The following is a 14,307-nucleotide window of genomic DNA, read 5'->3' as shown; positions in this document are numbered from 1 at the left end:
AAATTCATAAAGACGTTTTTCTCTTTTCTTCTAGTATTTCTATAATATTGTAATGCATTTTGTGTTTATCCATATGAATGGTATGATATTGGAATCTAATTTTACTTTTCCACATATATAATCAGTTCTTCCAATACTATTAAATATTGTATCCTTTATGTAATATTAAATATCATAGATAACAGATAAAAAACTCTGTATGTACTTACATCGATGTCTAGACTCCATTTTCTCTAAACATCCTTTGTCTGTTTCTGTGCCAGAACTAGACTGTTTTAATTATAGTTGTTTTGTAGTACCTTTTGGTATCATGCTGGTAACTTCCCTAAACTGTTACTTTTCTCAAAAAATTTAGGCTTTTATAAATATTTAGCTTGCCTATCAATTTTACAGTTTGTCAAGTCCCTAACCTCCTCCCCAAATTGAGACTGTGAATTGAATTGCCCTCAATCTATAATTTATTTTAAAGTTTAAATCATCCTATTCAGAGGCACAAAGTTTTGTTTTGTTTTGTTTTTTTACTTATTTTGGTCCTGCTTTGTACCCTTCCCTAAAGTGTTATTAGTTTCTTTACGTAAATCTTACATAAAACCAGTATTTTTTAACGTTCAGGTAAGATTTTTATATTCCTAGGATCTTCATGTGGAAAAAAAAAAAAAAAACTTTAATGATTTAAACAGCTATATTAACTTGATATATGTAATTATTTGAGAGAAAATCTAGTCAATAACTTTTGCCTTCCCACTCCAGACTTCTACCCTGATTATGTTAGGTAAAAGAATTGGAAAGAAAAATATTTATTCTTTATATTATTTTTTCTGATCTGAAAAAGATAGCTTTTTTCCACCAGAGTATATTCATATTAATAGCCATCAAGCTATACTACTTTCAAATTATATTTATGACAATAAATGATTCCTATAAATTTTAGAGAAGACTATCAAAAGCAAAAGAAATAAATACAAAAATTAACTGGGGACAAATAAGCAACCCCTGGATGATTCATCTCTATGACCCTACAGTCAGAAACTAAAGAATAATACATCCTGATGGACGGCTATGGAATGAAATAAAATTCTCTATTACCAGTTCACTAAAAGAATTTTTTCCCCCAAGTTTGATTTCTTTATTTAGTTTATATTCCAGGTTAAAAGAAAATTATTCACTACTACTCACCAATAACTCAGAAAATAAAAATTTTGCAAATTCAGCCATTTCAATATGCCAGGGAGTATTTACAGGTATATATATAAATATCTATATATAAATTTTACATATGCATATAAAAGACAAATATATATTATATATATGAATATAAATATTCAGGTAGGATATTTATATTTTATATATATTTTATATATATAAGGATATATAAATAAAAATATATTTATATTTATTTTTCAAATGCACTTTTATATATATATTTCTTTTACAAAAGCATCACTACATAAATTTCTTCATTTTGATGTTCTGCTTCTCTTCAGTTTGATCTTGCATATCACAGTGCATTGATAAAATCTGGAAAGCCATCTAAAGAATTTCAAACTTTCTGAATACAAAATGTTTATTTCCACCAGACAAGAGTCAGCCCAGTCACTAAACAAATTGACCAATTTCAGAGTATTTCCTGCCTCTACTTGTTACTGATGCAGCATCTGGCTGGGAACAGAGTGTGACTGGATGCAGAAAAGTTCAGGGTTGCTTAATTGACTGATTTTGATGTTGAAAATAATGTAAAATTCATATATATTCAAAATGTGATTCAAAATAGATATCCAAAGACACATCCCAGAAATCAGTGTTTTTCTATAAGCTACATTAAAAGTTTCTCTAAATCTTCATTTCTAAGAAAAAATAAATAATACAAGAATGTATAAAAGTTAAGAGTGCTACCTCTGGAATTAATAGCACCTGCATCTGTCTACCTCTTTACCAGGCTTTATTTTTCTTTCTATAAACACTCATCATCACATAAACTATAACATATTTATTTATTTCTACATCTACCATGAAACTGTGAGCTCCATGAAGGCAGGGACTTTTGTTGTTATGGCAGTTGTCATGGTGATTGTTTACCACTGCATCCCAGGGACTGGGAGAGTGCCTGTCATGTACTAAGCATTCAATAGATATCTGTTGAATTAATTATTCATAATTACTTAATTCACAATTTTAACATAAGCATAAGAACTAAGATCAGACCAAATAAGCTTTTTCAAAATATTAATGAAATTTTATATTATTACTATCTACTACACTTTTAAATTTTACTGTGCTTAAAAGTAAAAACCCAGCTTGATTATAGAGCTCAAAGAATGCTATTGCCTGAATGTAAGATCAAGAATAGCTTTTCTTTACATGATTCCCAGTCCAAGGAGAGAAAGCAGATAGTAAATCACACATTAAACAAATCATTCAATTACATTCGTTTAAAGTGTTACTACCTGGAAGGAAACTGAAATGTGCCTTGAGAACAGATACTCAACTGGCATGCTGGAAGGGCTTCCCTAGAAAGGGATGGTTTGGTTTCCAGGACTTGAAGAATAAGATCTAAATCAGGTGGAAAAGGCAGGGAACATTCCAAGCATCCACAAAGATACATAAAGAGGTTGAGTCCAGGAAGATCTTGACAAATTCTAGAAACTGAGACTGGTAACATACTGTTAGGTTGGTGCAAAAGTAATTGCAGTTTTTGCCATTTCTTTTGCACCAACTTAATAGAAAAGAATCAGTACAAAACAAAAGGCCACTATTCTGCTGTCAGATTTTCTTCTCACACTGAAGCCAGCTGGAGTCCTTAGAACTTTCCTGAACTTTTCTGCATCCAGCAGCACTCTTTCAGCCAGATGCTGCATCAGTAACAAGTGGAAGCAGGAAATACTCTGAAATTGGTCAATTTGTTTAGTGACTGGGGTGACCCTTGTCTGGTGGAAAAAGACATCATGTATTCAGAAAGTTTAAAATTCTTTAGATCACTTTCCAAATTTTACAAATGCTCTGTGATATGCAAGATCAAACTGAGGAGAACCAGCTCTTTGGCTGCAGATCCGAAATCTTTCTATGGGAGGACAAAAAGGAGCTAAATCACATTAATCTATTTTCCACACTAGTGACATGAACTAGGTTCAATTATTCAACTATGGAAAAGTCCCCTTTTTATGATTCCTCAAACGGTGTAATTGTTCCTGCCTCTGTACTTTTATGTTGTCTTTTTTTTTTTCTCTCTGATTTGTTCCACTAGGCACATATTTCTAGAATCAGCTCAAGTTTCACCATGCTTCTCTGTTTGGAGTATCCTTCCTCTGAACTCCTCCAATATTTTATGACCGTTACTATACAATTCCTCCCTTGACTGCATCTGAGTCCCTTGAGGAGACAGGGAGGAACAGGGACAGACTATGCCTGTAAATACAGAGTATTTTCCTATAGAGAATATTTCTAATGAAGATGTAAAAGATGCATTCAAAGCTTAAGCATTATATTGTTTGAGAGGGCGATTTTTTTTTTTTTTTACTTAGGTGGTCTGTTTTATGGTTTCTTCTATGGAATATCTGTGCAATAGGAGATCCTCTTGAATAATTACCCGCTAAACAAATTCTATCTCTCAAACACACTTCAATTTTAGAGTTGTTGTTTAGGTCATTCTCTGGAGAGTGTCCTGAAGAAGAAAAAAAGCGGAAACTTACAGATAGTAGGCCCAGGGAAAATATAAATTATTTTATAGCCACTTTTGAGGGCCTCATATTTTCTTGGCTTAGGTACTCAGGAGACATATATAAGGCATAAAATCTTTAACATTATTAAAACCAATTCAGAAAAATCCCTTAACTTTCCAACACTAAAGCAGATAGAGAACATGAAAACAATCTACGGAACTGAACATCAGTGATAAATACATCTATGAAAAATGTTACTATTTTATAAGACATTCAAAGAAACACACAGGAAAACAAAATAGAAATAGCTTACAACATTCGACACTGCTTGTGTATAATCACACACAAGCACTTGGTACCATAACTAGTGGAAATGCAAAGCAGCACATATTATGGGGACTATAAATTGGCAACTCATATACACTCAAAGAAAAGCTTTACCCTTGTCCTCTTAATTCCACTTCCAAGTAATACAGCTTAGGAAAAAAGTCAGGGACAACAACAAAAATTTGTATACCAGGATGTTCATTACAGCCTTAAAATTCAGGAAAGTTTGTAAATAATTAAAATATTATACTATTCGAAAACAAACAATTTATGACACAACATTAGGATGGAAAATTTGTAGTCAGTAAAAATCACCTTTTCACATTCTAATGACAGAAGAAGAAAAATACTCCTTACATTAAGCTAAGCAAAATAAATGCAGGGCATACAAATTATACTATAAATTGTACTGTACATGTATGTATATATACACACATACAGATAAAGTAAACAGACTAAAATGATACCATGCATTTATTTCCTTTAAACTTTTCTATACTTTCCCAATTTTCTACAATGAACACTTTTAAGACCAAGAAAAAATAATATTAAATGATTAATTTAGACTCATTTCATTACATGCATGAATTATTCCACATAAATAGCTCCTTTTTACAATCAAGCCAAAGAAATGTCAAACCATATTGGGTTCTACAGAGACTCAATCGCCAACATGACATAAGGCAAAACCTCCCACAGAGACCCTCTTCTCTTTCACATAACACTGTATTTTTTAACAATGTTTAACAGTTGGAAATGCTTAGAAGCTACAGATGAGATCATTAGGAGAAAGTATTTTCCATCATGCTTTTGTCAGGGAAAATCCCTTAGTAGTTCTATTTCTGAGTCATATTTTTAGCCAGGCTGACAAAATTTAAACCAAAGTATATAAAACATGTATTTTCAAGCATTGTCCTCTACCAAATGGAATTCACTTTAACTATCACACTGATAAAGATCATTTACCATGGGCTGGTCTTCTGCATGACCCCGTATTTGGAGGGTGTGAGAGACTACAAGACAGAAAGTGGTCAGGACCCCAAAAGATGGCACATGAGCCGCTGCTTCAAAAATTAACCAGGCATACCAGAAAAAATATGATGATGTTTATGGTCTGATAGACATCTTCGTGATCTGTAATTTATGTATCCTATCTCTGTGCATCCAACAGATTTAATGCGTCAGCAAGCTTCAGGAAAATCCTAAATGGTTTTGGGTTCAGTAAACAGCCGGTCATCACTTCTACCCCATTTTAACCCATCATGCTGAACTGCAAAGCCAAGGACTTTTTAAACTGTCAAATCCAGTTTCCTCATAGAACTTTTGGCCCTTCTATTTGTAGGTCCATCTTTGCCTTTGGTTGCTGACATCACATTCCCAGGGACTGTTCTCTCTTGTATAAACATATATCCGTGTAAATCCTTAAAATTCATGGCCTTTGGGTTTTTCCTTGTCAGTCAACCTGAATATCCCCTTCCTCAGATCCTAATAGCTCTGGGCTGGGTTAGGTTTTCCCTGATTTGCCCAGCAGTGAATTCAGCTTAATTTAAAATCCACCCTACCTGAGAGTTTCTATTTTTACTTTATGAACCCATAGGACTGATGAACGATAGTTAGAATTGTATTCAAATTTTGGATAGTTTGAATTATGTATTAGTTGGGAGGCTCTTCTTTCAAGGAAAAGAATACACAATTAGGTACAAGCATATATACACACATACACACCACACACACAAAGAAATCACAAGTAATTACTGAATATGCCAGAGCTGTTTTCTCTGAGATTTCTTTAGGCAGTTATCTATAGACATTGTCATAGAAATGCTTCCGGAATACAATGTGGCTTCCTCTCCTTGTGGAGAAAACTCTGTAGCTCCCAAAACTTCACTAGGGGAGGTGCAAATGAGAAACTCTAGATTTTAAGGTGAGAGAATCAAACTTACATTTTCTATTCGCAGAAATGTGTTCATCAGCTTACTGAGATTGGTTGGTTTTGCTTCTTATTGTGTGTTACCCTCTCTTTGCTTGAGGGTGGGGGTCTGTTTCTGACAATGATTTTTGTGACCCTGAAGCCATGTAAAATGGAACTAGTAATATCTACTGTATCACTTGATTGGTGAGAAGATTAAGTGAAATCAGAGTGAAATGGATAAATATATCATTGTCTGAAAATTGTTACACTAGAAGGCAACTCCTTAGAGCAAGGGAATTTTGTTGACCAACTAGCACTCTTGCTGGGACATGATACAGAGTTCACTGATTAGGGGCTGATTTGCTTGAGGAATGTGAATGAATCATAGATGCTGTAATTGCCCTTGTTCTGTCCCTAAATGAAGAAGAACGAAGCAGCTGTGGTCATCTACATTCTCACTGTCTAATAGCCACAAGTGGTCTAAATAAATCCAGACTAAAATACAGTGGACTCTGGTTGCATTTATATTTACCCTCAGCTGTTTCTGTCTCCCTATTTTACCAATTTCAATTTAAAATGCTCTTAGCCCTGAAGAATCTGAACTGCCTCAGTTGTGCATTGTCCTCTGGGTTTGCAGATGCCATAGAAATGTCTGTTCTGATAATAATGTACTGAGGGCATCATGCTTATTTAACCTCTGGTGAGGTAGTTAGGAAAATGTTTCTGATACTGGGAAAGATCCTGAACAGGAGGCTTTGTGATGCCAGACCTCTTCCTTGTTATTGCCTTTGTATACGTGATAAAACATGACTTCAGTCAGAGCAAGTGGTATATGACTCCTGACATTGTGTGATAACACAGCACATTGTTTCTGTGGAGATGTCAACACAGTTCTGGAAGGATGATTCGCTTTCCGGTTTTATGCTCTCTTCCCCCGAATCCTCATAAGAAGCTGCTCTGAAGTTTAAACATCGAATAAAAATGCTTCCAAACAATTAATGCGACAGCAAACACATCAACAAACCTATCGGCAGCAGCCTCAGTATTTTACTTCAGTCTTTAATGTCAGGTTGCTTTTTTATTCCAGAGGTCAGAAAAATAAACGTTCTGTGAGCTCATTACGTGCAAGCCTAAACAAGCAGAAAAGTAGGTGCTTTCCCAAATGCCAGACAATGAAATCTAGATTTTTCTCTTTGTACTTCACTGTAATTTGGGTGATAAAATACTTGCTAATACAAGCTATTAAAACAAACCAACAAACGGAAATCAGTCTCTCATAGCCTATTTTGAAAATCCCTCCCTGTGTTCTTAATTAACTGTTGACTTTTAAACCAAAAATGCCAGTCAAGAAGTACAAAGTTATCTTTAGCACTGTCTAGCTTAAAATGCTGATAGTTAATACTTGAATATAAAAAAGTATAAAAATAAATAATAGACAACTCATTTTAGCTAACACTTTGGAATTAATTTTGAGTAGTAGAAAACTATACAATATAAACCTGTTTTTCAATGGTTTCTGTTATCAAGTGAATTGATGGATTATAGTAACCTTTGTTACCTGGCACTCAGAATACTACTTATAAGCACAGGTTCTTTTAATAAGAAGCTAATTGATAACCATAATAATGACCCAAATAAATTGTAAGGTCCTTGAAATTAAGTTCTGGAAAAAATAAGCAAGTCTGAGCAGTTTTATTCTGAGGCTTATTTTATTTTTTCTGTAATTCTTTAAAAATGAGTGATCTACATGTCATACATGTATATGGTAATTCTCTCCTGTATAGAATACCCTATGGTCATCCTGAAAAATAAAATTAACTCTTGAGCTTTATGAAATTTTCTAAAGAAAAATTATCTCTATAAAGAATGTTAGACTGGGCATGGTGGCTCACACCTGTAATCCCAGCACTTTGGGAGGCCAAGGCAAGAGGATCACTTAAGCTCAGGAGCTCAAGACCAGCCTGGGAAATATAGTGAGACCTCATCTCTACTAAAAATAAAATAAAATAAAATAAAATAAAATAAAATAAAATAAAATAAAATAAATAAAATAAGCCAAGCATGGTGGTGCATGCCTGTAGTCACAGCTGCTGGGAGGCTGAGGCAGGAGGGAGGATTGCTTGAGCAGAGGAGATGGTGGCTGCAGTGAGCTGTAAACATTCACTGCACTCTGGCCTGAATGACAGAGTAAAACTCTATCTCAAAAAGAAAGAAAGAAAGAATGTTAACTTGCTGACACACATGCTCTCTTCCATTCTTTTTCCTCTCCTTACACTATCCCTTCTTTTTTCCATTACTCACAATGGTGGGATTAGTACAGCTTGTACTGAGACTTTGGAACTATAATAAACAAGGAGCAATTTTCTGGTCCTAATTAACTCCTGTTAAAATAAGCACTGCACAACAATAGTCTACCCAGAGTTGCACTGAAAAAAACCACAACAAACCTAACACTCCATGAATAATGAACCCTATTTAAATGAGCAGGTTATTGTAGGGCCTTAATGAGCTGCTCTGTGGCCACAGGGCACATACTGCATCCCAGAGTAATGGAGCATTTTCCTGCAGACACTTGCAGGCTGGGCTAGCAGCAGAATGGCTTCCCTGGTAAAACCAGAGAGGTAGCATCAATGGTTTGTTACGCTTCCATTGTACTTTTTCACATGCCTCTTCTGCAACTGACATCAGCCATCCCCATCCCTTTTTGAAATGTTGTCTTCCTTCTTTGACCTCCAGGCTTCTATATTCAAGCATCCTTCTCTTTTATATCTTTTCTGAAGTATACTTTACAGACCATAAAATTCACTTGGTTTAAGTATACAATTCAATGAGTTTTGGTAAATTTCCAGTGTTATGCAGCCATCACTGCAATCTAATTTTACAACATTTTCATTGCACCAAAAAGACACTTTGTGCTCATTCATAGTCACTCCCTCTTCCCACCCCCAGACCAACCTAAGCAACCACTAATCTTTTTGTTCGTATAGGTTTGCCGTTTTTGGACAATTAATAGGGAATCACATAATGTGTGGACTTTAAGCATAATGTTTCTGAGGCTCCATGTAGCATATAGCATGTGGAATACAACACTATTCCATTGTATAGATATACTACATTTTGCTTGCTCACTCATCAGTTGATGCACATTTGTGTTATTTCTACTTCTTGTTATTAAGAATAATGCTGCTATACTGTGAACATCTGTGAACAGCTTTTTGTATAGACACATGTTTTCATTTCTCTTAGGTAGGTATCTATGAGTGGAACTGCTGAGTCATATGATAAATCTATGCTTAACAGTTTAAGAAACTGCCAAAAGCTTTTCCAGAGTTTTGGGTTACTAGCAGCAATGTATGAAGGTTCCATTTATCCATATATTTACTAACACTGGTTATTGTCGATGTTTTCCATTACAGGCATCCTAGCTGGTGTGAAGTGCTATCTTGTGGTTTTAACCATTTCCCTGTTGGCTAATGATGTTGAGCCTCTGTCATTTGTGTCTGACTGTTGTTTCTGTTTTATTTTGTTTTTATTTCTCGTTTTAGTATTCCTTGATATTTGTAATGTCCCCTTTTTCCTGTATATCTATTTCCTGATCCACATGGATCATGTTGACTCCCACTCATATGCAATTAACTACCATATCTTAATGAATGCTGCTCATGGCTCATTCTCAATCTATTTCTCTCCATGAAGTTACTGATACCATATGTTGAAAGAAAAACTTTACACAAACCAAATCTAGCAGAGTTTATTTGAGCAAAGAAATGATTTATGAATACGGTAGCAGTCTGGACCAAAAATGGTTCAGAATGCTCCACCCTACCACATGAGCAGTCTATATTTATGCCCATTGAAAAGGAAGTGACATACAGAAACAACCTGATTGGCTGCAGTAAATGTTTGCCTTATATAGTCGTATTTGGCAGCTTTCAGTCTCTTAATGGCTGGAGGTTTAGTTCCCGTGATTGATTGAGACTCAGTTACTTTTTACAAGAGTATATTCTTCTAGTTTAGGTTATAGCTTGTTAATACACCAAGTTAGTTACAATTCACTATGTCTAGAGAAACTTTTAGGCAACTCTTAAATTATATATGGAGGCAGTTTCAGCCAAACTTAATACAATTTCATGCATATTTCTACTTGGAAAAGAGGCAGGAAAATTGAATTTTTAATTTACACATAAATAATGAACAGAAGTTCAAATGTACCTTGATTTAATGCATAATATAATTACTCAAAGTATTAGTATACCATAATCATTTGGATTTTACATAAATATATTGCTTTTACATAAGCATACTGACCACATGATCAGACTTGCCTGTTCTCTTACTGTCTTACGGACAGTGTAGGATTCACTAAGCTGCGGTCATTTCCTGTTTAGAACCTAGCTGTGATCATCTTCTCTGCCTGCCTCTTACTTTGTTTCCTTCATTTTCTTTTGTGACATAATGGCTGTAGCTGAAGCATACAGGTAGAATCTCACTATGCCCCCTACTTTCTTCTCTTTTGGCCTTTTCATCTCTCTTTTTCTTTTTCTTTTTTTTTTTTTCTGGTTCTCCAAGTCCATTTATGCATTTATGCATTCTTTTTCTCTTTTTTTTTTATACTTTAAGTTTTAGGGTACATGTGCACAATGTGCAGGTTTGTTACATATGTATACGTGTGCCATGTTGGTGTGCTGCACCCATTAACTCGTCATTTAACATTAGGTATATCTCCTAATGCTATCCCTCCACCATCCCCCCACCCCACAACAGGCCCCGGTGTGTGATGTTCCCCTTCCTGTGTCCATGTGTTCTCATTGTTCAATTCCCACCTATGAATGAGAACATGCGGTGTTTGGTTTTTTGTCCTTGTGATAGTTTACTGAGAATGATGGTTTCCAGCTTCATCCATCTCCCTACAAAGGACATGAACTCATCATTTTTAGGGCTGCATAGTATTCCATGGTGTATATGTGCCATATTTCCTTAATCCAGTCTATCATTGTTGGACATCTGGCTTGGTTCCAAGTCTTTGCTATCGTGAACAGTGCCACAATAAACATACATGTGCATATGTCTTTGTAGCAGCATGATTTATAATCCTTTGGGTATATACCCAGTAATGGGATGGCTGGGTCAAATGGTATTTCTAGTTCTAGATCCCTGAAGAATCGCCACACTGACTTCCACAATGGTTGAACTAGTTTACAGTCCCATCAACAGTGTAAAAGTGTTCTTATTTCTCCACATCCTCTCCAGCACCTGTTGTTTCCTGACTTTTTAATAATCACCATTCTAACTGGTGTGAGATGGTATCTCATTGTGGTTTTGATTTGCATTTCTCTGACGGCCAGTGATGAGGAGCATTTTTTCATGTATCTGTTGGCTGCATAAATGTCTTCTTTTGAGAAGTGTCTGTTCATATCCTTCAATCTAATCGGTAGCCAATATAGTGACTCCATTCAAAGGTTCAAATGACGCTTAAACCAAAATTATTATCCATTTCACACTCTCCAACCAAGTGAACAGGAGGAAAGAGGAGAATAAAGTAAGGAACAAAAGAATAAAAAAGGTCAAATTAATTTGCAACCTGGAGAAAACATGTCAGATCTTGATGTAAAATAGAAAAGTCTGGAAAATTGGGATTATCCAATATGCAGTTATGTGGCCAATTTTAGAGATGCAATAAACTGTGATTAAATGGTAAATTGGACTGATCAGGTTAGCCATACTTTTCTTGTGAAAAGTAACAAGCATGGAAAAAAAAAGATATAGCTTTATTTCTCTTTACTTTTCCATCTGTATCTTTTATCTTTTACAAAATTAAAAAAAAAAAAAAACACCAAACTATTTTTCAAGTATTAATAAAGAATCAAGAAGAACTTCATTTAAAACATTTTTGCCTACCCTTCAAAAAACTCTTTCACTGTTTCAAGCCCATTGCTTCTGGAACCCAGATTTGTTCTAGCTTAAAACCTAGGAATAAGAGTATATGCTTTCCTATCAGGATGGCAATTGAGAAATTCTGAGAATAAAATCTGACCCAGTCCAATCTGACAAGGTTGCTGTGCTTGTTTGAATGTAAAAGGATTCATAAAGTGAACCGAAAGTATTTGTTAATTGTTAAAAAGCTTCAGTGGTGTGGCTTAGTTTAAGAGCTACATCTGGCATTTTGGTAGGAACAAACTACTTATGAATGAGGAATAGTTATATTTTTTGTGTCGTTGTTGTTTTTGTTTTTGTTTTAGGGGGGCAGAGGGAATAAAGAGGACAGAGGAGAACTAGGACTTGGTATTTTGAAAACTGGGACATCATCACTGGCCTACCCACCACATAAATGTAACTAGTGTATATGATTTTAACTTTGTAATAGTGTACATTGACACTTCTTTTTGATATTATAGATCTACACAAAGAAAAATACTCAAAGAGATGCAGGAAAAGAAATAAGAAAAGAAATTCTCTGGCCAGCAATTATTTAGCAGTAAATTGACATATAAATGTGGTGTAATTAAACTCAAACCACTTTTCAACCTAATTACTGATACAAAGAAATGGATAAGCATCGACCTCTAGGCTTCAGAAAGCTTAGGTAAAATCATTACAAATCTGTCAGTTGTACCATCAAAATAAATCTGGAATCTAAGCACTTCTTATCATTTTCATTGCTGCCACCCTGATCAGTTACCAGCATTTTCTGGGACTTCTGAAATAACTTCCAAACTATTGTTCCTCAGACTTACTCCACCTCTCATACACCACTCCACTCCCTGCCCCCAAAAACACAAAAGCAAAGTGATCTTTTTAAAACTTAAAGTCTAATCATGTCCCGTCTTGGCTCAAAACCCACCCATGAGAAATTAAATAGGCTTTTAAAGTTAGGTATGAATTTTAAAAGTAACACTTATAATTCTATACACTAAAGAGTAGCTGAGTCTATACTAGGACATTTGCTTCCAGAAGTCATGAAACTGGTCTGAAGAAGTCACAAATAAGAGTTTATAAAGTTCTAGAAATATCAAGTTTCTAGATTCTTTATAGTTTTTGTTCCATTTAAACGTTCACACCAACTGAGGTTTGGGGGTGAAAGGGGAAGTTAATTTATCACCTAAATAATATTTATTTTGTATACAAAAGAATGATTAAATTTATTCAGTAGTCTAACGTGCTCTTCTTGGCTATTCATTCCTGAATGACAGGAATTCCGTTTGTGCCACCCTCATCACAACCATTAATTTCATGATGTACTAGCTACTTCACAGCCCTCATGTCCCCACCACTCCATTCAAGCTCAAGGGCTACTGAAGCATAGTAGCCGCTTACAAAGAAAAAAAAAAAAGACAAAACAAAGTCTTAGCAATAGTGTTATGTCATTCACACTAGAGATAAAATATCTTCATTATTAGAGATGCTGTCATTGAAATTAATTCACTGGTTATGAAAGGAAGGCTATCCAAGAATATCTGCATTTTTGATGCCTTGGAAAATAAAACTAAATGGAAGAGAAATTAACAATAATAACTCAGAAATAAACACTATTAATATTTTATGTAAGTTTTCCACCTTCCTTGATATATGACATAAGCATTTTCTTAACTCATTAAAAATTCTAAAGAAACACAGAAAACAATAACAACAACTCCTGTGGCTTCTCATCTCTCTCAGAGTAAAAGCCAAAATCCTGAGGATGGCCCGTAACTCTATACAATCTGGTCCACCCTTTCATCTGCGAGCTCATCTTCAATACTACCCTAAAGTCTCCAGTTTTGCTTCAGCCACATGCATCTCCCCATTGACTCTTTAATAAGCCAGACCGTTCCCTGGATTCTGGCATTTCAATGGCTCCTTCCTCTGCAACATGTATTCATTGTGTGCTCTCTCACCTCTTCTAAGTCTTTGGTCCAATATCACCTACACCTTGCCTTTCTCGTGCCTTGCTTTATTTTTCTCCATAAAACTTAACTACTGAGTATACCATAGTTAATCACTCATGTTTAATTTTTTTTGTCCATCTCCTACAGTAGAATATGAGTGACAGAGGACAGGGATCTTCATTTTTTGTTTGTTTGGTATACTCAGGGTCCAGAATGATGCCACACTCATGATAAGCAGTTCCGTAAACAGCGTTAATCCTTGTGATAGAATGTCAGGAGTGAAGTTGTCAAGTCCTTTTTCTAGAGAAGTTGTAGGTGTTTTTGCTTCTTATTAACTAAGGCACAGTCTAGATTGAAGAGTAGACAGGAGATAACAGTTCTGCGTTCTGCTATCAAAAAGACAAAAAAGAAGTATACATCTTTTCAATTCTTTTATGCTTGAAATTCTCACCTTCCTTTAAATCCCGAGGATAATCTGTTGACCCTTACAACAGCTCTGAGCTGTTATTATCCCCAACTGAGAAAGAAAGGAAGAGGCTGTGGTATT

General features: G+C 35.0%; 1 protein-coding gene across 19 annotated transcripts in view; it reads right to left on the bottom strand.

Moving 5' to 3' along the window:
• Window positions 1–14,307, bottom strand: part of NRXN1 (neurexin 1) — a 1,136,968-nt gene that overhangs the window by 739,358 nt on the left and 383,303 nt on the right. The window lies entirely within an intron of this gene.

The sequence above is a fragment of the Symphalangus syndactylus genome, chromosome 14 (assembly GCF_028878055.3).
Source record: "Symphalangus syndactylus isolate Jambi chromosome 14, NHGRI_mSymSyn1-v2.1_pri, whole genome shotgun sequence".
In the NCBI taxonomy this organism is placed as follows: domain Eukaryota; kingdom Metazoa; phylum Chordata; class Mammalia; order Primates; family Hylobatidae; genus Symphalangus; species Symphalangus syndactylus.
Note: the sequence above shows the minus strand (reverse complement) of the source record. Positions and strands in the feature narration are given on the sequence as shown.